Source organism: Rattus norvegicus, chromosome X (assembly GCF_036323735.1).
Source record: "Rattus norvegicus strain BN/NHsdMcwi chromosome X, GRCr8, whole genome shotgun sequence".
Taxonomy (NCBI): Eukaryota; Metazoa; Chordata; class Mammalia; order Rodentia; family Muridae; genus Rattus; species Rattus norvegicus.
In genome coordinates, this window is record NC_086039.1 from 24,266,062 (window position 1) to 24,293,047 (window position 26,986).

General features: G+C 41.4%; 1 long non-coding RNA gene and 1 pseudogene across 1 annotated transcript in view; both read left to right on the forward strand.

The window, feature by feature from the left end:
* The window catches only part of LOC134484046 (uncharacterized), an 83,516-nt gene that overhangs the window by 19,579 nt on the left and 36,951 nt on the right, over positions 1 to 26,986 (forward strand). The window lies entirely within an intron of this gene.
* Positions 6,545 to 10,674, forward strand: Akt2-ps1 (AKT serine/threonine kinase 2, pseudogene 1; annotated as a pseudogene).

Sequence of the window (26,986 nt, forward strand, 5' to 3'; positions counted from 1 at the left end):
GGTGGCTGATTTTTTTTTTAAGTTAGTCTTGTATCAAGCCATTTTGCTGAAAGTGTCTATCAGCTGTAGGAACTCCCTAGTAGAAATTTTAGGCTCACTTATGAATATTATCATACTGCAACATATTACAGATAACAATACTTTAACTTCTTCCTTTCCAATTTGTATCCTCTTGAGCTCCTTCAGTTACTTATTATTCTAGCTAAAACTTCAAGTACTGTATCAAATAGATAAAGAAATAGTGGACAACCTTGTCTTGTTCTTGATTTTTACTAGAATTGCTTTGGATTTCGTTCCATTTAATTTGATGTCGGCTACAGGTTTGCTGTAATTCCCTTTATTATAGTTAGGTGTGTCCCCTGTATCCCTGATCTCTTTAGGACTTTTATCAAGAAGGGTTGTTAGATTTTTGCCAAAGGCTTCTTTGGAATCTAATGAAATGATCATGTGGTTTGTTTCTTTCAGTATGTTTTCGTGGTGGGTTACATTCACTGATTTTCATATGTTGAACCATCCCTGCATCTCTAGGATGAAGCCTATTTATCACTATGAATGATCTTTTTTATGTGTCCTTAGATTCAGTTTGCAAGTATTTTATTATTTTTGCATCTGTATTTATAAGGAATTTGGTCTGTAATTCAGGCTGTTGAGTATTTTTATGTGATTTGGGTGTCAGGGTAACTGTGGCCTCATAAAATGAGTTGTGCAATATTCCTTATGTTTCTATTTTGTGAAATATGGTGAGGAGTGTTGGCGTTAACTCTCCTTTGAAAGTCTTGTAGAATTTTGCAATACAAACAATCCAGCCCTGAGCTTATTTTGGTTGGGAGACTTTAAATGACTGCTTCTATTTTATTAGGGGTTATATGTCTATTTAAATTGTTTACCTGATCTTGATTTGACTTTGGTAAGTGGTATATAACAAGAAATTGTCCATTTCATTTAGATTTTCCCATTTTTGTGTTGTACAGGTTTTTGAAGTAAGACCTAATGATCTTTTGGATTTCCTCTGTGTATGTTTTTTTTCTTTAACCAGAAATTAAATGTTTGTTAACAATTATTTTAAACTATGATATAGGGTAAATAAAGCATCTTAAAATGAGAATACAGTAACAGATAAGATCTAGACATTTGCTAACCTTAGTTTTTAAAAGCATGCCTTTGTAAATGCCACAGTGCTGTAGTAACTTCCTGCATGGTTCTACCTGCAGAGGCTGAGGAAGGCAGTATAATATTTAAACACACAATAAAAAACTTATCAAAATGATAATTCTGTTTAATTGCTAAAATTCTCTGGACAGAGAGACCAGTATGCACAGCCTGCAGAGCAGGAGGTGGGGCATGGCTCTCAATGACATTAACATGGGAAACTAAGGGTCTTCCAAACTCTAAAGATATATGCATCCCTACAAGACCAGAGCCTGAAGTGTAAAGCACACACTACTGTATGTACTTATTGCAATTCTTTTTATCATTAATTCACTTTACATCCTGCTCACTGTCCCCCTCCCTGTCCCCCCTCCCACAGTCTTCCCCCCCACTCCCTCTCCTTCTTCAGTGTCTGTTGTCATGTCCCCCTTTTCATTTCTAATTGTGTTAATTTGGATGCTCTCTCTTTACCCTTAGTTAGTTTGACTAAGGGTTTATCTGTCTTGTTGATTTTCTCAAAGAGCCAGCTCTTAGTTTTGTTGATTCTTTGGAATGTACTCTGTTTCTAGTTGGTTGATTTCATCCTGGAGTTTGACTATATCCTGCTGTCTATTTCTCTTGGATGTGTTTGTTTCTTTTTGCTCTAAAGCTTTCAGGTGTGCCATTAAGTTGCTAGTGCATGATCTCTCCAATTTCTTTATGAAGGCACTTAGTGCTATCAACTCTCCTCTTAGCACTTCTTTTCATTATGTTCCATAAATTTGTGTATGTTGTGCCTTCATTTTTATTGAATTCTAGAAAATCTTTGGTTTTCTTCTTTATTTCTTCTTTGACCCAGTGTTATTGAGTAGAGATGTTCAGTTTCCATGAGTGTGAAGGCTTTCTGTTGTTTGTGTCGATGTCCAGCTTTAATCCATGTGGTCTGATAGGACTCAGGGAGCTATTTCAATTTATCTATTGAGATTTGCTTTGTGGTCAAATTTGGAGAAAGTTCTGTGAGGTGCAGAGAAAAGGGTATATTCTTTTGTATTTAGGCAGAATATTTGGCAAATATCTGTTAAGTTAATTTGGTTTATAATGTTAGTTAACTCTATATTTATTTTGTTGATATCTAGTTTCTTGAGTTCTTTATATATTTTGGATATTGCCCTAACATATTTTGAAAGCGGGACAGATTGTAGGTCAAAGTTTTTGCAGCTGGGTTTGTGTCCACCCCATCTGCTCTACCTGATTCCCCAGCTCCTATCCTCCATAGTCCCCTAGTCCACCTGTAAAATCTATTCCATTACCCCTCCAAGGGAAATACATGCAACCCATCTAGACCCCTTTTCCTTATCTAACCCCTCTGGGTCTCTGGATTATAGCTTTATTATCATTTACTTAACAGCTAATATCTATCAGTGAATACATATTATATCTGTCTTTCTGGGTTTGATTACCTCATACTGATAGGATGATTTTCTTTCTAGTCCCATCCACTTGCCTGGAAATTTCATGTTGTCATTTTTTTAACTGCAGAGTGATACTACATTGTGTAAATATGCCACCTTTTTTTTATCCAGTCTTCTTTTGATGGACATCTAGGTTGTGTCCAATAATTGGCTATTATGAATAAAACCACAATGAACATAGTCGAGCATGTGTCCTTGTGATAGGATGGCATATTCTTGGGGTACACCCAAGAATGGTATAGCTGATCTTGAGGTAGCTTGATTTCCAACTTTCTGGGAAACTGCTATGCTGATTTCCATAGTGGCATACCCTCCCAGCAATGGAGGAGTGTTCCCCTTGCTCCACATCCTCCTCAACATGAGCTGTCGCTGTGTTGTTGATCTTAGCCATTCTGACACGTATAAGATGGGATCTTGAAGTATGTTTGATTTGCATTTTCCTGGTGGCTAAGAATGTTGAACATTTCTTTGTTTCTCACCCATTTGAGTTTCCTCTGTTGAGAATTCTCTGTTTAGATCTATACCCCATTTTAAAAATTGGGTTATTTGGTTTTTTTAGCTTCTTATTGAGTCCTTATGATTTTTACATCATACATCTCCCCATTCCCTCATATTCATCCTTCACCTTTGCAACCCTCTCAAATAAAACACATGAGCACATACACAAAAACAAATAAACAAACAACAACAAAAAAGCATAAGAAAATATCTCATTGTGGAAGCTGTAGTATGTCACAGTACGTCCCACAGTATATCCCTCTGTCCACACATCTTCACTTGCAAATGTTCATTTCTATATTGATCTGGTTCAAGATCTCTTGTTTCTGTGACACCATCAATATTGGAACTTCACTGGGATTCCTCCCAGTTATCCTGTTGTTGCCCTGTGTCATGGAAATCTTACAGCTTTGGAACAGCAAGACTGGCCCTTTTATATGTCCCAACCTTTCACAGATAATATAGATGTTGGCCTGGGCCAATTCAGAGCCCTGGATCTGACCCTGTGTGGAAGCTGAACTTGTCAGCCCACCAGATTTCCCTTATCTGTATCACCAGGGTGAGTTCTCCAGCACTGCTCTGGTAGGAGCACAAAGTCCACAAAGATGTTCTGCTGTACAACTGGGTCAGAAAATCTAAGCATAGATGCATTAAGAGGCTAAAAAAAAGCTTATCACTTTATTAATCTCACTCCACATATTGTAGAATAGGTCAAAACAAGACAGACCTTTTGATAATGCAATTCCTCTCTGTGATAAGAATAAAATGAGTTAAAATGCCTGGCATCTCCCGTTTTTCAAGATGCCATTCAAGATATTCACTGCTTTATTGCATTATCCATATTATTAGTGTAATAATGCATCAAAGAGGTTAGAACTTGCTGAGAGCAAGATAAAGAAGCCATAAAGACTAAATACTCTACTTGGGTTGCATGAGAAAGTAAAATCTTAAACTTTCTGGAATAGCTTACCTTCAGATAATTCCTGATAACCCAAGGATATCCCAAATGTTCTTCATGTATTAGACTTCCTAGGCCAGATCCCATGCACTCCATGGATGGCAAAGATGCCTCACACAGCCAGGTCAGCTCTGTAAGATTTGGAGAAAGCACACAAACTTAAGCATTTAAGGGTTCCATGTTATGGCTGTGTGTGAGAGTTAAGAATCTCTTGAGAACTAGTTCGGGCATCCACAATCAAGAAAAAGCATACATGGTTAAAAATTATCTTCAGATAAGAACCAATCAGCATGAGCCGGCATATCTAAAGTAAAGGTCAGAAAGATTTTAGGAATTCCTAGATGGACTGAGCGGTGAAGTTGTTTCCCTCTCAAAACCAATCAGTAACACCTAGAGGATTTGACTTCTCCTTTGGAAACAGCAGACAGGACTTGAAGGAACAGAAAACATCAAGGAAACATGAACTCACCAAAACACCAATTAGATTGAAATTTAATCTGTAAAGATTGAAAATCTAAAAATCATTGTTCATCAAACATCAAGTTCTAAGAGAAAGCAGAGAAGTGACTCAATAATAGCAAAAACGAAAAGACCCAAAAAGAAAGCACCGGGTTTTAAGGATAAGACAAAAATTCTGGACATTAAGAATATATACAATGAAGGAGATATAAAATGCAACAGAGAGGCGGGGGAGATGGAAGTGCTGGTTGGTTTTCATCAACTTGACGCAAATCCAGTCATATCTGGAAACAGGGAATCTTATCTGAGAAAATGCCTCCATAAGAGTGGCCTATGGGAAGCTTGTGGATCGTTGTCTTGATTAATGACTGATGGGGGAGTGCCCAGCTCACGGTGAGCAATGCTGTTCCTGGGCAGGTGGTCCTGTGTTGGATAAGAATGTAGGTTGAGCAAGCCAGTAAGCAGCATTTCTCTATGGTTGCTGCTTCAGTTTTAGCCTCTGGATTCCTGTCCTGGTTTTGATAATGACCTGTGATGTGGGAGTGTAAGCCAAATAAATCCATTCTTCCCTAAATGGCTTTTGGTCATGTTTGGTTTTGTTTTGTTTTGCTTTCCACAGCAATAGAAACCCTTACTAAGACAGAAATTGGTACTAGGATCCTGGAATATTGCTGTAGCAAACAATTGTTTTGTTTTGGAAAGAACTGTTCTGAAAAAGCCATTGTTCTCAGAGCTTAATGGGGTGCTCTATGGGATCTTGTAAGATAATGCTGAGAGCAACTCAGACAATGGATGCCTACCTATGACATTTCCAAGGGAAGCAAAGACTGTACAGGGACATTTGAGTAATATTGTGAATAAAAAAAAAAAAAAGAGTGACTAGCTGGGGCTGAAAATTCACCCTTGATTAACAAGAGACCAGCAGCACTGAAGTAAAATCTCTGCATTGCTAGGATGTTTGACGTTGATGCTCACTACCTGGAGTTGAGAAATTGGTGGTGATTAAAAAGAGGTCACCAGGGGCTGGGGATTTAGCTCAGTGGTAGAGCGCTTGCCTAGCAAGCGCAAGGCCCTGGGTTCGGTTCCCAGCTCCGAAAAAAAGAAAAAAGAAAAAAAAAAAGAGGTCACCATCACTGAGGATAGTAAATCTGGGATTTCCTCAGGGTCAGCACATAGAAGCTAAAGGGACAATACTGTACCTCATGGTGGCAGCCAAACTTGGTAACGTGATATTTCCCACATGGTACTAGATTTGAAGGCATGAAGAGGTCATAGAGACTGACTAAAGCTTGTACCATGAGAGGCCATTAGTACAGGTTTAGCCTCAGGGCTGTGATGTGGAAGTGTAAGTCAAACAAACCCTTTTCTCCCCAAGTTGCTTTGGGTCATGATGTTTTGCCACAGCAATAGAAACCCTAAGACAATGTCTTAATTGGTAAAGTATTTGGCATACAAGATGAAGGTCCTGATTCCAGATCCTAGCTAACAACTCATGTTAAAAATAATTAAAATGCTAGCTTGGTGGCACATCTGTGTAATCCCATCATGGAGTCTATGGATGTATTTGCTGGTCAGCTAATGTTGTTAATTTGGTGAGTTCCAGATTCATTGAGTGTCATAGTTTACTTCTCTGTTGTTGTGATAAATGCCATAACCAAAAAAGCAAATTGGAGAAGAAACAGTTTATTTCATCTTACAGCTTAAGAGTCATGTCGGACTTTAAGCTAAGGCAAGACTTCAAGTCAGGACTCTGGAGGCAGGAACTGAAGCAGAGACCGAAGAGGAATTCTGCTTCCTGGCTCACTTTTCCTGGCTTTTTCAGGTTGCTTTTGTATACAACCTAGGACAACCTGTCCTGAATGGCACTGCCCAAAATGGACTAGATCCCTTCACATTAATCATTAATTAAAAACAAAATGACCCAAAGACATGCCTATGGATTATTATGATAGAGGCTATTCCTCAGGAGAGGTCCCCTCTTCACAAGTGACTCTAGTTTGTGTGAAGTTCTCAAAAACTAACCAGCACAATGAGAGATCATGCCTCCAAAAAGAAAGTGGAAAGTGAAATGAGAAGACATTCCGTAAGTGCATGTACCACACAAATATATACCCCCACACACATACACTCACACACTTGATTGGATTAGGAAACACCTAGAGCATTAATAAGGCACAGATTTAAATATGTCTGTAAGGGTGTTCCAAAGAAGATAAGCATGATCATGGGCAACACTTTTCTTGAGCTAGGTCCCCAGAGGGACTAAGATGGGCGGAAATGAGAAAGCCAGCTAAGCACTAGTGATCAGCCCTGCTTCCTGGCTGTGGGAGGAAGCAGGCATGGGAACTATTCATTCACCCTCTCACCACCGTGCCTTCCCTACCAGGATGGACAGTGTCCCTTCAAACTGTAGCTCGAAAGTTCTTTCTTTCTTGAATTATTTTAGTCAGGTTATTTCTTCAAAAGAGAAAAGTGACTAATACAGGCTTGGAGAGTGTGTGCTGGCAAGGAAAGTAAATGAATGCAAGGAAAAGATTTTCCCAAAGAAAAGCTTGAGGAATGCATGCCTAACTTATTAAAAATGCTAAAGAAGGGGGCAGGGCGGGGTGCATGACACCTTTAATCCCAGCACTCAGGAGGCAGAGGCAGGCAGATTGATTCTGAGGCCAAGCTGGTCTACAGAGCAAGTTCCAGGATAGCCAAGACTACACAGAGAAACCTTGTATTGAAAAAAGAAAGAGAAAAGAAAAAATTCTAAAGGGAATGTGTCAAGCTGAAAGAAAATGGTGCCAAATAGTATGAGCATACAAAATATTTAAAATACAGTACAATGGTTATAGTAAGTTCATTACCCAGTTCAAAAATATTCAAATATTATAATGGACATATAAATAAATATTTTTAATATAAAGACTAAAACTATTTAGAATAATGCTAGTTATCATGATTTGTTAAGGGAAATACAATATAAAATATGTAATTTTTCTTTTCTTTTTTAAATATGTAAATTTTAACACCAAAGCATATGTGGGGGGAATGAAATAAAAATGTTTTCATGCAATTGAAATTACAAGATTAAACTCTCTTGTTACAACTTGGATTTTGAAAAAATGTATTTACTTTTATTGTTTTAATAATATATAGGGGTGTGTGTCTGCACACTATGTGAGTGTAGGAGACTGCAGAAGCCAGAGGCACCATATCCTCTGGAGTTACGTTTTTAAAGGATTGTGAGCTACGTGATGTAGGTGCATGGAACTGGAAGAACAATAAAAGCTCTTAACCTCTGAGCCATCTTTCCAGTCCCCTATTAGATACTTTATATAAGCCTCAATAATTACAAATCAAAATTTTATAACAAATACCAAAAAGTAAAACGTAAGGTACTAAAGCATATTACTAGAAAAAAAACTAGGCAAAAAGGAAAAGCAAGAAAGTAACCAACAATTTACAAAGCAAACAAAATAATTTTCAAAATGGCAGTAATGAGGTTTATCTATCTTAAAAGACCTATCATGTGTTCCTCGTTAAAAGAGAAATACATAATAAACGTGGTAAATTGTAAAATGATAATAAATCAGTGATAATTTTATTCCCTTCAAATTGGTGCAATTATGGAGTGGGCGGGGTGGGGGTCTCACTGGGAGGAGGGACAGCGCGCTGCGGGAGCAGTAGCCTTTGGGCCTGACTCTGAGAAGACATCACTGCTGCCGGCAGTTGCCAGTTAATAAATAAGGAGCAGGAATGAGCTCAGCTCCACAAACGTAAATACATCAAGACCTAGAGGCCTTGGTACTTCCTTCTGAAGAGTGATGGATCTTTCATTGGGTATAAGGAGAGTCCCGAGCCCCCCCCCCCGCCCCCCAACAGTTTCTCTATAGCAGAATGCCAGCTGATGAAGAATGAGAGCCCACGACCTTTGTCATATACTGCCTGCAGTGAACCACAGTCATCGAGAGGACCTTCCATGTAGCCTCTCCAGATGAGAGGGAAGAGTGGATACGAGCTATCCAGATGGCTAGCAGTGCCAGGTGAGAATGCCATGGATCATAAGTATGGCTCCCCCAGTGACTTCAATTATCTCAAACTCCTCGGCAAGGTCACCTTCAACAAAGTCATTCTAGTTTGAGAAAAGGCCACTGGCCGCTATTATGCCATGAAGATCCTGCAGAAGGAAGTCTTCATTGCAAAGAATGAAGTCGTCCACACAGTCAAGGAGAGCGGGTCTTGCAGGATACCAGGCCCTCTTTCTTTACAGCCCTGAAGTATGCCTTCCAGACCCATGACTGCCTATGCTTTGTGATGGAGCATACCAACAGGGATGAGCTGCTTTTTCACCTCTCTAGGGAGCGAGTCTTCACGGAGGATCGGATGCACCTTTATGGAGACTGTGTCAGCTCTGGAGTATTTGCACTCAAGGGATGGGGTGTACCATGACATCAAGCTGAAAGACCTTATACTGGACAAAGATAGCCACATCAAGATCGCTGGCTTTGGCTTGTGCAAAGAGGGCATCAGTGATGGGGCCACCATGAAAACCTTCTGTGGTACCCCAGAGTACTTGGCGCCTGAGGTGTTAGAGGACAATGACCACGGGCGTGGAGTGGACTGGTGCTGCCACCTGCCCTTCTACAACCAGGACCATGAGCGCCTCTTCGAGCTCATCCTTATGGAGATCTGCTTCCCACACACACTTGGGTCAGAGGCCAATCCCTGCTGGCTGGGCTACTGAAGAAGGGCCCTAAGCAGAGGCTTGGTGGAGGTTCCAGTGATGCAACAGAAGGCATGGAGCATAGGTTCTTCCTCAGCACCAACTGGCAGGATGTGGTACAAGAAAAGTTCCTGCCACCCTTCGAACCTCAGGTCACTTCCGAAGTGGACACAAGGTACTTCGATGATGAATTCACCGCCCAGTCCATCACAATCACACCCCCAGAGCGATATGACAGCCTGGGCTCGCTGGAACTAGACCAGCAGACACACTTCCCCCAGTTCTCCTACTCAGCCAGCATCTGAGAGTGAGAAGCCCTCTGCCACCACAGGACATAAGCATGGCCCTCATCCACTGCCTGGGTAGCTTTAAAAAAACAAAACAAAACTTTACTTTGCCTTTTGGTTTGTGTTCCCTTCCCTGTGCCCTCATCTCATACCCAGTTTCTTCTTCAGTTCTTGCTCAGACTTAGCGGTCCTGGCGACCCTCTCCTCTGTTCCCAGAAGAGTGCTGGGGACTTGCCCAAGGACAGGCTGTTGGGAGGATGGAGAGTGAGGTCATTAATCACCACCAGCCTTCAAAAGGGTAAAGTGGGGAGCCATGGAGTCACCTAGATTTGGAGGCAAGCCAGCGGAGAACACATCTAAAAGTTGCCCCCACCCCCAGCACCCCAGCTGCCTTCTATGTTGTCATCTGGGCAGTCTACCTGCTGCCACCCCACCTGGGGCAGAAAAGCAATAATGTCCAGGGACAGGCAGAAGCCTTTGGAAGCTGAGGCATCTGGGTTCGGTTCCATGGAAAATGGAACCAAGTCCTGGTGTCCTCATGGGGGATCCAGGAGCAGGAACTGCCTCCTGCACCTGCGTCTTCCTCCCAAGCTGCTCTCTTGATTCTCGATAAAGCAGGAGGAACATTCCGGGGCAGCCCTCCTGCCCACAGCCCAGTGCCTTACCAGGGCTTCCTTCTAGCCAGCATTGCCTCCCTCTGGGCCCCTTTGGATGGCTCCATTCTCTGCCTGGAGCAGAGGGAGGCCAACCTTGGCTGTTACACATCTCACACCCAGACAGTATTGGGTCCCTTGGACTTGACTGGGGTCTGAGAGGGGACAGAGATGGGGACAGGTGTCTCTGATACACAGTGGGGTGGAGGCCGCCTCATCTCCAGAGCCCCTGTTCTGGGGCCTTAAAGCGAATGTTTGAGTGAGAGTTGTGTCAGTGCTATGGGTGCGAGTGTGCACCCTGGCTTAGCAGTGAGCATCTCAGGCTCCTGGGATGCTGGTGCCCACAGCTGTCTGCAGCACTTATGTGAGTGGGCTTGGGCTCCAAACCCAGCCTGAGTGTCTGATCCCATGCGGGGCAGCAAGTGCAGCGATTTGCCTGCTGCTCTGGCCATGTCTCTCCCTCCTCAATCTCTCTGGATGTTTTGAAATGAGTTTTCCTGGTTTTGCTCTCCCACCACACCTCCAGAATAGGCGGATTTCAGAAAGGAAGGGTGGGGTGGCAGGGGATGTTTATGGGGGTCGTCTGCTTTTTTCTTTTTATGCGTGTCTCTTTATCTGAGAGTTTTCTCCCATCCCTATTGGCCTTTCCTTACTCCTCGTATTTGTATGGTACAAGTAATAAAGACACGCATTTCAAAAGAAATTGGTGCAAGTATGACTTTAAAGTCTCGGCGTACTACTTGTTATTCTACTAATACAAAGTGTAATAGGCTGGAGATAATAACACTTCAAGAAAATTGTACTATTTTAATTGAATGCCGTTTTTCTTTTTCTTTTCCTTCCTTTATTTTCCTCTCATTACAATACATTCCAACAGCAGCCTCCCCTCCCCACCTCCTGGACCCTCCCCCACTTTACCTTTCCTCTAGATCCACTGCTCTTCCTTTTCCCTTCAAAAAAGAGCAGGCCTCCTAGGGATCTCAACCAAACAGGGTATAACAAGGTGCAACAAGACTAGGTACAGTGGAGAGATGGCTCAGCAGTTAAGAGCCCTTGCTGCTCTTGCAGAGGACTCAGGGTTTGGTTCCCAGCACCCACATGGCAACTGACTCTGTAACACTAGTTCTGGGGAATCCAATGCCCAGGAATTGGCCTCTATGGCTACCAAGCATACATGTGGCACGTATGCATGCATATGTATATATAAATGATACTTATATACCTACAAAAGACTAGCACTTTAAAGACAACCATAAAGTGAAAGGTTGTAAAAATATAAAAATAAATTCAATGCAAATGAAAACCAAAAGAGAGTAAATAGCTACTTTTATACCAACAAAAAGATTTTTCACTTAAAAACTGGAAAAAGAGACAAAAAAGGCATTATGAAATAAGGGTATTGGGGCCAGAGAGATGGCTTAGTGGTTAAGAGCACTGACTGTTCTTTCAGAGATCTTGAGTTCAATTCCCAGCAACCACATGGTGGCTAACAACCATCTGTAATGGGATCTGATGCCCTCTTCTAGTGTGTGTGAAGACAGCGACAGTGTACTCACATACATAAAATAAATAAAATTTCTTTTTTTAAAAAAAGATGTTACGTCACCAAAAAAGTGATTACAATTACAAGTGTGTACCTCACATCGGAGACCTTAGCCATGCAACACAATCCATTAGCAAATTTGAGGAGAGACATAGAAAGATGTATTAAAATATCAGGGGACTAGAAAAGTTTAAGTAAGACAGTCAGTTGGAGTCTGCGTCTGTGAGACTGGATGAAAAGAAAGTTAAGACAGAAAAACAATAGCTCTTGTTTCTAAAATGAAAGTGTGGTGATACAATATTCTGAAAATAGATCTTGCATTCTAGGAGACGGGAACTTTTGCTGGACCTCATAGCTGAAGTTAATAATACACTTGAGGTCTCTTAAGACTGCTATCTTGCTGTGTACTCATCTCATTTGTATATATAATGTGCCTTTAAGAGAACAATGTAGCAACCAATCCTGCTAGTCCTGGATTTCCCATGTAATCAACTTTTACAACCTAAGCTAATGCTTAGCTGTAATCTTAAGATATGAATCATTCCATGCCCCTGACCCAGAACAATGTATCATTTACTAAAAGCAGCAGATAAAGAGATTGAAAGCAACCTTCTAAAATCTACCATAAAGGTTGAAAGCATCCATTTATAGCTACTGTATTTGGTTTCACCTCTGAAGAGAAGAAATAAGAAACATAAAATGAAATAAAGATAATTCACAAGGAGGACAAAACAACAACGATAGATAGATAGATAGATAGATAGATAGATAGATAGATAGATAGATACATACATACATACATACATACATACATACATAGATACATACATAGATACATAGATACATAGATAGATACATACATACATACATACATACATACATACATACATACATACATACATACATACATAAAATGGGAAAGAAAAGATTTAAAAAAAAAAACTGGAGGAAATCTTCATCCCAAGAGATGTGTAAAACACAAGAAAGAAACAAAACTGTGAGACATTGGCCCACTAAAACACCTTGATAGCTCCTAAAATGCTAGAAACCAAAGACAATGAAGTGCCAGAAAAATAGTTGAATCCTACTTTAAAAGGTAATCAGGGGGCTGGGGATTTAGCTCAGTGGTAGAGCGCTTGCCTAGGAAGCGCAAGGCCCTGGGTTCGGTCCCCAGCTCCGAAAAAAAAAGAACCAAAAAAAAAAAAAAGATAATCAGTGATTTGTGGGAGAGATGCCTCCAAAAGTAAAAGCATTTGCTGTTCTTCCAGAGGACCCTACTTCAATTCCCAGTACCCATGTCAGGTGGCTCACAACTGCCATCAGATCCAGGGGTCTGATGTCCTCTTCGGGCCTCTGCAGGCACCCAAACTCATGCACATAACCCAGAGAGACATATTTAAAATAAAATGAATCATTTTTTAAAATATTTATTTATTTTATGAATATGATCCCACAGTAGCTGTCTTCAGACACACCAAAAGAGGAGTATATCAGATCCCATTACAGATGGTTGTGAGCCACCATGTAGTTGCTGGGATTTGAGCTCAAGACCTCTGGAAGAGTAGTGTTCTTAACCACTGAGCCATCTCTCCAGCCCATGAATCATTTTTTTTAAATCAATGACCATATAGAAGAGTCAAACAAACAGATGAGTAAAGTAAGAAAATCAATTCAGGATGCAAAAGAGATAGGTAGCAAAATGAATGAAATGCTTCCTAATTTATAGGAGAAATCTTCAAACACAGGGGAAAATATCAAAAATGAAATTGAGACTCTGAAAAGGAACTGAACAGAAATGCTAGAAACAAGAGTCAACCAATTAAATAAAAACACAGTGAAAAGTAGAACCAACAGACAAAACCAAGCAGAAGAAGGAATTTGGAGGAAGACAAGGTCTATACAATAGTACATTATTAACATATAAAAAAGGAAAATTAACAAACATGACAAAAAACTTCCAGGAACTTGGGGATGTATTTGAGAGGTCAAATATAATACTGTGCAGAGACAAGAGACAAGATAATAAAATTAACAAGAAATTCACAAACCTAGAGGAAAAAAAATGGGCATCCAAACACAAGACTCGTTTAGAGTTCCAAGTAGACAGGGCAAGATTAAAACCCTTTCCACAGCACATCCAAAATTTCAAACTACACAGCCAAGAAACTATATTAAAACATATAATAGATATATGTCAAATCGCCTATTAAGACAGAAAAATCAGTATAACATCACTCTGCTTATAGGCAACCTAAAAACCAGGATAGCTTTTAGATATACCCCAGGCTTGGCAAGCTACTTGAGCTGTCAACAAAGGTTGTTGTCTTCAACAAAATTATTTCTTAAAATTAATGGATATATAAGAACATTTCACGAGTAACACTTCTTTAATCCCAATACTCAGGAGGCAAAGGCAGGGGGATTTCTATTGAGTTCAAGGTCAGTCTGGTCTACATAACAAGCTCCAGAACAAGGACTACTTAGAGGTACCCTGTCAAAGAGATTACAAATTTCACAGGTAAATGGATGGAGCTGGAAACAATATTTCAGAGTGAGATAATCGAGACCCAGAGAGATGAATTCTGCATGCTTTCTCTTACTTACCGTAGTTAGCTTTAGATCTTCAGACATGTGTATGTTATTTGGAATACCCATAGAGATCAGGCAGTTAGTAAGGGATCATGGGCTCTTATGGGGGAAAATAAAATGCAATGGTATAAAGAGTTAAAGGAAAATAATGAAACAAGAAAGGTTTAATTGTGATGGAGAGCATGAGGATAGAATAGAGGAGAGATAATTAACACAAAAGCCTTTAGAAAAAGTAATGCCTGCCTTTGCAAAGCTAATTCATAGTACCTTCCAGCACTATGAATGCTAGCCAGAAGGGAGGAAGCTTCCTGGTTAGTTCTGGATTGATTTTTCTATATCCTTTAGTCAAACTGTTCAGCAATAGGGTCTTACTATGTAGTTATGGTGAATTGCGCTGGCAATAGCCTATGTTAATTAAGGTGCACAACTCATAAGAAAGTATACCATGCCTGACACTGAGATTCCTTTTTTTTAATAACCCGTGTTTTCTGGGAGCAGGATTCTCTCCATTTGCAGTGTTCCTGTATTTAAACTCCATCGGGCTTTGTTTTTAATGTATATTTTAAATTAGCTTGCAAAGTAGTGTATATCATAAAGATTATAAAGCCTTAGTTTTCATTGACTTATCCCTTACCTCTTCCTCTCCCTCGTCACCTGCCTCCATCTCCTATCAAACCTTTTAAAGCCCCCTGTGCTAGTGAATTTTTTTTGTCAACTTAACATAACATTTCAGAAGAGGAAACCTTGATTGAGAAGATGCTTCTATGAGACTGAGCTATAAGGAAAGCTATAGGGTGTTTGCTTGATTGGTGGCTGATGTGGGCCTGATTGGAGGCCCACATGGCCTTGAGGCTATGATAAAGGTAACTAAAAAAGCAATGGAGTGCAAGCCTCTGTAGCCTCTGCTTCAGTTTCCACCTTTAGATTCTTACTTGAATTATTGCCCTGACTTCCCCTAATGATGAACTGTGAGGCAGAAGTATAAACTAAGTAAACCCGTTTCTCCCCAAGTTTGTCTTCACCACAGTGATAGAAACTAAACTAAAACACTCCCTATGGGCTGGAGAGATGGCTCAGTGGTTAAGAGCACTGACTGCTCTTCCAGAGGTCCTGAGTTCAATTCCCAGCAACCACATGGTGGCTCACAACCATCTGTAATGAGATCTGGTGCCCTCTTCTGGCCTGTAATCACATATGCAGGCAGAATGCTGTACATAAAATAAATAAATCTTTAAAAAAAAAACACTCCCTAATTTCCCATTTGTGCTTCAACATTGCCTGTGTTCTGCCATTTCCCTCCTTTATGAACGATTCTTCCTCTCCCCCATCATCAGGTACGCCAAGTCAAACATAAAAATCAATAGTTTTGAATCCACATACGATATTTGTATTTCTAGGCCTGGCTTATCTTACTTTGTATGATATTTCCCAGTTCCATCCATTTTCCTTAAACTTTCATTTTAAAGAAGTGATAAACACAGATATGCAAATATCTCTTGAGTATATTCTCAGGAGTGGTTAGTGGGGGTCATAATCTTTTTCTTCAATTTTTATTAAATTGAGTATTTCTTATTTATATTTCAAATGTTATTCCCTTTCCCGGATTCCTGTCCATCAGCCCCCTAACCCCTCCCTCTCCCTTTCTATATGGGTGTTCCCCTCCCTATCGTCCCCCCAATACCCACCCAGTAATCCCCTACAGGGTGTGCAACCTTGGCAGGACCAAGGGCTTCCCCTTCCACTGATGCCCCAACAAGGATATTCACTGCTACATATGCAATTGAAGCCCAAGGTCAGTCCATGTATAGTCTTTTTTTTTTCCTTTGGAGCTGGGGACCGAACCCAGGGCCTTGCACTTCCTAGGCAAGCGATCTACCACTGAGCTAAATCCCCAACCCGCCATGTATAGTCTTTAGGTAGTGGTTTAGTCCCTGGAAGCTCTGGTTGCTTGGCATTGTTGTACATATGGGGTCTCGAACCCCTTCAAGCTCTTCCAGTTCTTTCTCTGATTCCTTCAACGGGGGTCCTGTTCTCAGTCCAGTGGTTTGCTACTAGCATTCGCCTCTGTATTTGACATGTTCTGGCTCCATCTGTCAAGAGAGATCTATATCCGGTTCCTCTCAGCATGCACTTCTTATCTTCATCCATCTTATCTAGTTTTTGGTGGCTGTATATATATGGGCCAAATGTGGGGCAGGCTCTGAATGGCCGTTCCTTCAGTCTTTGCTCCAAACTTTGCCTCCCTATCTCCTCCTATGGATATTTTTGTTCCCCTTTTAAAGGAGTGAAGCATCTGCATTTTGGTCATCCTTTTTGAGTTTCATGTGGTCTGTGCATCTTGGGTAATTTGAGCATTAGAGCTAATAGCCACTTATCAATGAGTGCATACCATGTGTGTTTTTCTGTGATTGGGTTAGCTCACTCAGGATGGTATTTTCTAGGTCGATCCATTTGCCTGTGAATTTCATGAAGTCATTGTTTTTGATAGCTGAGTAATATGAAATTGTATAGATGTACCACATTTTCTGTCTCCATTCCTCTGTTGAAGGGCATCTGGGTTCTTTCCAGCTTCTGGCTATTATAAATAAGGCTGCTATGAACATAGTGGAGCACGTGTCTTTGTTGTATGTTGGAGCATCTTTTGGGGATATGCCCAGGAGAGGTATAGCTGGGTCCTCAGGTAGTTCAATGTCCACTTTTCTTTTTTTTTTTATTAACTTGAGTATTTCTTATATACATTTCGAGTGTTATTCCCTTCCCGGTTTCCGGGCAAACAACCCCCTCCCCCCTCCCCTTCTTTATGGGTGTTCCCCTCCCCATCCTCCCCCCCTTGTCGCCCTCCCCCCAACAATCTAGTTCACTGGGGGTTCAGTCTTAGCAGGACCCAGGGCTTCCCCTTCCACTGGTGTTCTTACTAGGATATTCATTGCTACCTATGAGGTCAGAGTCCAGGGTCAGTCCATGTATAGTCTTTAGGTCGTGGCTTAGTCGCTGGAGGCTCTGGTTGCTTGGCATTGTTGTACATATGGGGTCTCGAGCCCCTTCAAGCTCTTCCAGTTCTTTCTCTGATTCCTTCAACGGGGGTCCTAGTCTCAATTCAGTGGTTTGCTGCTGGCATACGCATCTGTGTTTGCTGTATTCTGGCTGTGTCTCTCAGGAGAGATCTACATCCGGCTCCTGTCGGCCTGCACTTCTTTGCTTCATCCATCTTGTCTAATTGGATGGCTGTATATGTATGGGCCACATGTAGGGCAGGCTCTGAATGGGTGTTCCTTCTGTGTCTGTTTTAATCTTTGCCTCTCTATTCCCTGCCAAGGGTATTCTTGTTCCCCTTTTGAAGAAGGAGTGAAGCATTCACATTTTGATCATCCGTCTTGAGTTTCGTTTGTTCTAGGCATCTAGGGTAATTCAAGCATTTGGGCTAATACCCACTTATCAATGAGTGCATACCATGTGTGTTTTCCTGTGATTGGGTTACCTCACTCAGGATGATATTTTCCAGTCCGACCATTTGCCTACGAATTTCATAAAGTCATTGTTTTTGATAGCTGAGTAGTATTCCATTGTGTAGATGTACCACATTTTCTGTATCCATTCCTCTGTTGAAGGGCATCTGGGTTCTTTCCAGCTTCTGGCTATTATAAATAAGGCTGCTATGAACATAGTGGAGCACGTGTCTTTTTTATATGTTGGGGCATCTTTTGGGTATATGCCCAAGAGAGGTATAGCTGGATCCTCAGGTAGTTCAATGTCCAATTTTCTGAGGAACCCCCAGACTGATTTCCAGAATGGCTGTACCAGTCTGCAATCCCACCAACAATGGAGGAGTGTTCCTCTTTCTCCACATCCTCGCCAGCATCTGCTGTCACCTGAGTTTTTGATCTTACCCATTCTCACTGGTGTGAGGTGAAATCTCAGGGTTGTTTTGATTTGCATTTCCCTTATGACTAAAGATGTTGAACATTTCTTTAGGTGTTTCTCAGCCATTCGGCATTCCTCAGCTGTGAATTCTTTGTTTAGCTCTGAACCCCATTTTTTAATAGGGTTATTTGTCTCCCTGCGGTCTAACTTCTTGAGTTCTTTGTATATTTTGGATATAAGGCCTCTATCTGTTGTAGGATTGGTAACGATCTTTTCCCAATGTGTTGGTTGCCATTTTGTCCTAACCACAGTGTCCTTTGCCTTACAGAAGCTTTGCAGTTTTATGAGATCCCATTTGTCGATTCTTGATCTTAGAGCATAAGCCATTGGTGTTTTGTTCAGGAAATTTTTTCCAGTGCCCATGTGTTCGAGATGCTGCCCTAGTTTTTCTTCTATTAGTTTGAGTGTATCTGGTTTGATGTGGAGGTCCTTGATCCACTTGGACTTAAGCTTTGTACAGGGTGATAAGCATGGATCGATCTGCATTCTTCTACATGTTGACCTCCAGTTGAACCAGCACCATTTGCTGAAAATGCTATCTTTTTTTCCATTTGATGGTTTTGGCTCCTTTGTTAAAAATCAAGTGACCAGGAGGCTGGAGAGATGGTTCAGTGGTTAAGAGCACTGACTTCTCTTCAGAGGTCCTGAGTTCAATTCCCAGGAACGACATGGTGGCTCACAACCATCTGTAATGGGATCTGATGCCCTCTTCTGGTATGTCTGAAAACAGTTACAGTGTATACATATAAATAAAATAAATATTTAAAAAAAAATCAAGTGCCCATAGGTGTGTGGGTTCATTTCTGGGTCTTCAATTCTGTTCCATTGGTCTATCTGTCTATCTCTGTACCAATACCATGCAGTTTTTATCACTATTGCTCTGTAATACTGCTTGAGTTCAGGGATGGTGATTCCCCCTGAAGTCCTTTTATTGTTGAGGATAGTTTTAGCTATCCTGGGTTTTTTGTCATTCCAAATGAATTTGCAAATTGTTCTTTGTATCTCTATGAAGAATTGGATTGGTATTTTGATGGGGATTTCCTTGAATCTCTATATTGCTTTTGGTAAAATGGCCATTTTTACTATATTAATCCTGTCAATCCATGAGCAAGGGAGATCTTTCCATCTTCTGAGATATTCTTCAATTTCTTTTTTCAGAGACTTGAAGTTCTTATTGTACAGATCTTTCACTTGCTTGGTTAAAGTCACACCGAGATATTTTATATTATTTGGGACTATGATGAGGGGTGTCATTTCCCTAATTTCTGTCTCAGCTTGTTTCTCTTTTGTGTAGAGGAAGGCTACTGATTTATTTGAGTTAATTTTATACTCAGCCACTTTACTGAAGTTGTCTATCAGCTTTAGTAGTTCTCTGGTGGAACTTTTGGGATCACTTAAATATACTATTATATCATCTGCAAAAAGTGATATTTTGACTTCTTCTTTTCCGATCTGTATCCCCTTGACCTCCTTTTGTTGTCTGATTGCTCTGGCTAGAACTTCAAGAACTATATTGAATAAGTAGGGAGAGAGTGGGCAGCCTTGTCTAGTCCCTGATTTTAGTGGGATTGCTTCAAGTTTCTCTCCATTTAGTTTAATGTTAGCAACTGGTTTGCTGTATATGGCTTTTACTATGTTTAGGTATGGGCCTTGAATTCCTATTCTTTCCAGGACTTTTATCATGAAGGGGTGTTGAATTTTGTCAAATGCTTTCTCAGCATCTAATGAAATGATCATGTGGTTTTGTTCTTTCAGTTTGTTTATATAATGGATCACGTTGATGGTTTTCTGTATATTAAACCATCCCTGCATGCCTGGGATGAAGCCTACTTGATCATGGTGGATGATTGTTTTGATGTGCTCTTGGATTCGGTTTGCCAGAATTTTATTGAGTATTTTTGCGTCGATATTCATAAGGGAAATTGGTCTGAAGTTTTCTTTCTTTGTTGGGTCTGTAGAAAGATATTGTGTAAATTTGGTTTTGTCATGGAATATCTTGGTTTCTCCATCTTTGTTAGTTGAGAGTTTTGCAGGATACAGTAACCTGGGCTGGCATTTGTGTTCTCTTAGGGTCTGTATGACATCTGTCCAGGATCTTCTGGCTTTCATAGTCTCTGGCGAGAAGTCTGGTATGATTCTGATAGGTCTGCCTTTATATGTTACTTGACCTTTTTCCCTTACTGCTTTTAATATTCTTTGTTTTGTGCATTTGGTGTTTTGACTATTATGTGACGGGAGGTATTTCTTTTCTGGTCCAATCTATTTGGAGTTCTGTAGGCTTCTTGTATTTTTATGGGCATCTCTTTCTTTAGGTTAGGGAAGTTTTCTTCTATGATTTTTTTTAAAAGATTTATTTATTTTATGTATGTGAGTATGTCGCTTTCTTCAGACACACCAGATGAGGGCATCGGATATCATTGCAAATTGTTGTGAGCCACCATGTAGTTACTGGGATTTGAACTCAGTATCTCGGGAAGAGCAGTCAGTGCTCCTAACCACTGAGCCATCTCTTCAGCCTCCTCTTCTATGATTTTGTTGAACATATTTACTGGTCCTTTGAGCTGGGAGTCTTCACTCTCTTCTATACCTATTAACCTTAGGTTTGATCTTCTCATTGAGTTCTGGATTTCCTGTATCTTTTGGACCAGTAGCTTTTTCCGTTTTACATTATCTTTGACAGTTGTGTCGATGATTTCTATGGAATCTTCTGCTCCTGAGATTCTCTCTTCCATCTCTTGTATTCTCTTGGTGAAGCTTGTATCTACAGCTCCTTGTCTCTTCCTTTCGTTTTCTATATCCAGCGTTGTTTCCATGTGTTCTTTCTTCATTGCTTCTATTTCCATTTTTAATTCCTTCAACTGTTTGATTATGTTTTCCTGGAATTCTTTCAGGGATTTTTGTGATTCCTCTGTATAGGCTTCTACTTGTTTATTTATGTTTTCCTGCGTTTCTCTAAGGGAGTTCTTCACGTCTTTCTTGAAGTCCTCCAGCATCATGATCAAATATGATTTTAAATCTAGATCTTGCTTTTCTGGTGTGTTTGGATATTCAGTGTTTGCTTTGGTGGGAGAATTGGGCTCCGATGGTGCCATGTAGTCTTGGTTTCTGTTGCTTGGGTTCCTGCGCTTGCCTCTCGCCATCAGATTATCTCTAGTGTTACTTTGTTCTGCTCTTTCTGGCCATGGCTAGACTGCCCTATAAGCCTGTGTGTCAGGAGTGCTGTAGACCTGTTTTCCTGTTTTCTTTCAGCCAGTTATGGGAACAGAGTGTTCTGCTTTCAAGTGTGTAGTCTTTCCTGTCTCCTGGCCTTCAGCTGTTCCTGTGGGCCTGTGTCCTGAGTTCACCAAGCAGGTTGCTTGGAGCAGAAAAGTTGGTCTTACCTGTGGTCCCGAGGCTCAAGTTTGCTCATGGGGTGTTGCTTTTGAGCTCTCCATGAGGGCGGCAACCAGGATGGCCTGAGCCGCCTTTTCTGGGAGCCCCCATTCACAGGGTTCCCAGATGGCACTAGATGTTTTCCTCTGGAGTCAGAAATGTGGGCAGAGTGTAGTCTCTTCTGGCTTCCCAGGCGTGTCTCCCTCTCTGAAGGTTTAGCTCCCCCTCCCACGGGATTTGGGTACAGAGAACTGTTGATCTGGTCCCTTCAGGTCCCGGCAGTGTCTGGAGCACAGGGGACCTGCAGCTCCAGTGTCCCTAACTTCCGGTGCTTCAGTCCTTCTTAAAAGGGGGAACAAAATATTTGTAGGAGAGGATATGGAGACAAAGTTTGGAGCAGAGACTGAAGGAAAGGCCATTGTCCTGTATTTCTTTAAGGGAGTTATTTATGTCCTTCTTAAAGTCCTCTATCATCATCAGAGGATGTGATTTTAAATCCAAGGCTTGCTTTTCTGATGTGTATTTTCCAGTATTTTCTTTGTTGGGAGAACTGGGCTCTGATTGTGCCAAGTAGTCTTGGTTTCTGTTGCTTAGTTTCCTGTTCTTGCCTCTCACTATCAGGTTGTCTCTGGTGCTGTCTTGCTGACTCTGACAGTGCCTTGACCCTCCTGTAGGCCTGTGTGTCAGCACTCCTATAGACCTGTTTTCTTTCAGCCAGATCTGGGAACAGAGAGCTGCTCCTGGGTTTGTGTGTTCTGAGGCCTGCAGGTGGGTCACTTGGAATAGAAGAGTTGGACTTACCTCTACTCTCAGGTATGTCAGTGCTCCAGGCAACTGACTTTAGTTCTGGGCTCAGGCAGAAACGAGGAGTTTCCTGCCCCTGACTGCTCCTAGGTTCCTGTATCCAGAGGCACTAGGCAGGTTCCTTTTGGGCCAGGAATGTGAGCAGAGGTGGTGGTGTCCCCTGAGCTCTCAGGAATATCTGTACTTCTGAGAGTCCAGCTCTCTCCACCTCGGGATTTGGGTGCAGAGAGCTGTGGGTATGGTTCAGCTCCTGGTACAGGCCGAAACCGGAAGTGTCCTGTCCCAGACGACTTCCGCCTTTATGTGTCCTGAGGCCACCAGGAAGGACGCTTGGAGCAGAAGTCTAGGTCTTACCTCTGCTCTCTGGTATGTTGATGCTCCTGGCGACTGGCTTTGCAGGAAGAAACAGGAAGTGCCCTGCCCCTACTGCTCCTAGGTTCCTATGTCCAGAGGGCTCTAGGTGGGTTCCTCCTAGTCCAGGAATGTGAACAGAAGAGGCAGTCTCCCCTGAGCTCTCAGGATTGTCCAACATCTGAGAGTCCAGCTCTCTTCTCCATGGCATTTGGGTACAGAAGGCTGTAAGAGCGGTTCAGCTCCAGGCACAGGCAGAAACTGGAAGTGTCCTGTCCCAGATTGCTGCCGTCTTTGTGTGTAGAATTTATCTTTTATATAATGTTGTAAATGGTAAGAATCATAATGATGTCAGCTTTAGAAACCTGCAAATGAGGATGATGTCTTTTTTTTTAATCATGTTTTAGTTATGATGGCTTACTTATCCATACCTCTTATTTTACTTAAAGCAAGTTTTGTTTAAAAATATTCCAATTTTCTAATACTCTAATAAAATAGCTGTATTATTCAGTAAGTTTGGATATTTTAAAACCCAATTTTCAGAGACCTATTTTCTTTTTTCCCACTAATTAATTAATTTATTTATTTATTTTGCATCCCCATCACAGCTTCTCTCTCTTTTCCTCTCAGTCCATCCCTCTCACCTCAACTCCTCCCATCCTCCTCCCATCCTCTGGGCAGAAAGGGAGACCTCCTATGGATATCAACCTGACTTGGCATATCAACTTGCAGTAGCACTACTCAGATCTTCTATTGAGGCTAGACAAGGCAGCCCAGTTAAAGAAAAGAGATCTAAAGTCAGGCAACAGAGTAAGAGACAACCTCTGCTCCTGCTGTTAGATGTCCCACATGAAGACCAAGTTATACAACTGTTACATATGTGTAGAGGGCCTAGGTCCATCTCATGCATGCTCTCTTGTTAGTGGTTCAAACTCTGTGGGTCTCTATAGGACCCACAGGTCTGTTGATTCTGTAGTTTTTTTTTTTCTGGTTTCTTTGACCTCTCTGGTTCCTCAATTCTTCTTCCCCCTCTCCTACAAAATTCCCTGAGCTCCACCTGATTTTTGACTGTGGGTCTCTGTATGTGTTTCCATCAGCTGCTGTATGAAGCCTCCCAGATGACAGTTATACTAGGCTTCTGTCTGAATGTATAGCACAATATCATTAATAGTGTCAGGGATAGGCTCCCTCTCATAGCATGGGTCTCAAGTTGGGCCAGTCATTAGTTGGCAATACCCTCAATTTCTGCTCCAACTTTGTCCATGCACATCTTGTAGGCAGGACAAATTATGGGTCAAAGGTTTTGTGGTTGGGTTGGTGTCCCATCCCTCCATTGTATGTCTTACCTGGTTATGGGAGGTGGCCATTTCAGGTTCATATCCCCTATTGCTCAGAGTCTTAGCTAGGGTCATCCTCATAGAGTCCTGGAAGTTTCTATTGTCCTAGATTTCTAGCTCAACCCAGAGATGCCCCTCCAACATGGATTCCAGTTCCCTTTCCCAGATCTCTACCTCTACCCCACCCCTCTTTCCACCTCGTTCCCCTAATCATCCCCTCTCCCACTTAGGTCCCTCCCTCCCTCCACCTTGAATAACTATTTTATTTCCACTTCTGAGTGAGATTCAAGCATCCTCCCTTGGTCCTTGCTTATTACATAGCTTCTTTAAGTCTGTAAATTGTAACATTGTTATCCTGTATTTAATGACTAATATTTACTTATAAGTGACTGCATACCATGTTTGTTAGAGGCCAATTTTCAGTCTTCAAAAAGGCACTGCATTTGTGGAAAATGCCTCTAATTTTTTTTTACCAGAAAACTTCTATAAGCAAAACAATAGAGCTTTTTCATTCTAAGGGGGACAATATTAAATCCAATAGATTAGTATGTTGTTATTGATATTAAAATCTTTAGCTAGGATTGTAGCTTACTGGTACAGTGCTCACTTAACATGTACCAGGACCCACAGCTTGAATACCAGGACTGAAATAAATGTGAAGACAACAAATTACTGAATGTAATGGACAACCTATATTTCCTGTCACAACACAACCTGTTCTGATGGTTATCTAACAATTGTGACTAGACTACCAATAGCATGAGACCTAGTCATAGCTTTCAACATCATACAGTTAGGTTTAGAGAATTAATTTGGTAGCCTCATATTCCAGATGGGTAAATACTGCCATCTGACCTGGAAGGCTCTGTGAATACTCAAGACTTCTGCCTACCTCAGAGTGTGAGGCATGGGACACCAACCCAGTCACAAAACCCAGCTAGAAGGCTCAGTTGGAAAAGGTACCTACTGCAATGAGAGAAGACAAAAACTTTGACATATCTAGGTGTGGGAGTTCACACCTTTATTTTTCTTTTCTGTTCTTTTCTTTTCTTTAAGATTTATTTATTTATCATGTACACAGTATTAGGCCTGCATGTATGCCTGCATTCCAGGAAAGGATGCCAGACCTCATTACAGATGGTTATAAGCCATCAAGTAGTTGTTGAGAATTGAACTCAGGACCTCTGGAAAGGTTGTCACTTCGCTCAACCTCTGAGCCATCTCTCCACCCACCCGCCTCTATTTTCCAAGCTGGAATTTGTCAGGCTTAAGCTTCAATAAGTTTTGTGCAAGCTGTCTCAACTGCTGTGATTTTATATGTGAAATGGTCCAGTTATAGCCAGCAAACACTGTTTTCTTACAGTTTTCTCATTCTTCTGGATCTCACAATCTTTCCACCTCTCCACAATGATCCTTGAACGTTAGGAGGAGGGAATGTGACATAGATGTCTCACTTATTGGCTCAGGTTTCCCTGGTCATCTTGTTTTCTGCACCCTGATTGGTTGTGGGTATCTATATTAATCATTGACTACAAGAAAAAGTTTCTTCGATGAGGGATGACAGAAGCACTAATCTAGGGGTTTAAAGATGTATCATTAGGAATTAGTTTATTAGTGTGTCCATTAGCAGAATAATAGTAGCAGGTTCTCATCTATGGCATATGACCTGTCTAGCCACAGGTTCCAGGCCTTAAATATAGTCAGAAAGTTCTTGGTTACTCCCATAATTCTGGGCCATTATGGCACCAGTGAACATGTCTTTCCAGAATGATCATTTATTGCCTCAGAAGTTTCACATTTGAGCAAGGTTTGTGATTCCTTTTCTACTCAGCTTTCAGTACTATGAAATAGGAATGAAACTTCCAGTAGAGTACCAGCTCGATTTCTTCACGCCCTATGGCTCAAGTATGTGATGTCTTTAACAATAGGCCCTGTTGACAAATTCAGGAATGTAATCAACTCCACTGACAAAAGCTTGTATCATTTGAGTAACTGTAGGACCAACTGGCTACCAACTTCAAACAGGATAGCCCATTCCTGGCACTAGGCTTTGATTTGCTATCCTTTTGATAATTTTTAATAGGATAATTATCAACCTGTTTCACCATGACTCCATTTGAACTCTTTTGCATATGTGTGTATACACATATTTTCACAATCTCTTTCAAAAAATGTTAATGATAGTTTTCCCTCCCTGTATGCCCCCCTCTGCCTTCTAATCTTCCTCCACATTCAACACTAATAATAATCCCATTATTTTCCTTTTACCCTTTGTCTTAGTGGTGGTTTTATTGCTGTGGTGAGATACTATGACCATAGCAACTCTAATGAAGGACAACATTTAATTGGAGATAGATTACAATTCACAGGTTTTGTCCATGGTGGGAAGAAGCATGGTGGCACCTCAGGCAGACATAGTGCTGGAGAGGTAGCTGGGGGTTATACATCTTCATCAGCAGGCAGCAGGAACAGCAAGTGAGCCACTGCAGACCATGGATGGATGTTACTTACTGGCATGCTTCTCCTGGCTTGCTCAGCTTGCTCTCTTAAAGAACCCAAGACTACAGGCCGGGGATGGTACCACCCCCAAGGGGCCCTCCCCTCCTTGATCACTGAGAAGATGCCTTAGAACTGGATCTCATGGAGGCATTTTCTCAAGGGAGGCTCCTTTCTTTGTGATAACTCCAGCTTGTGTCAAATTGACAGACAAAACCAGACAGTACACATGGCAATACATTAACTATAATCCCCTGTAAAAATCAAAATCAAATTAAAAAAGCAGATCACGACCCGTGGATCCCGGCCCGCAGCAGCTCTCTGCTCCCAAACCCCGTGGGAGAGAGACCTCACCGCCTGATCAGGTGGGCACTCCTGAGGCTGCAGAGCAGAGGAGACCACCAACA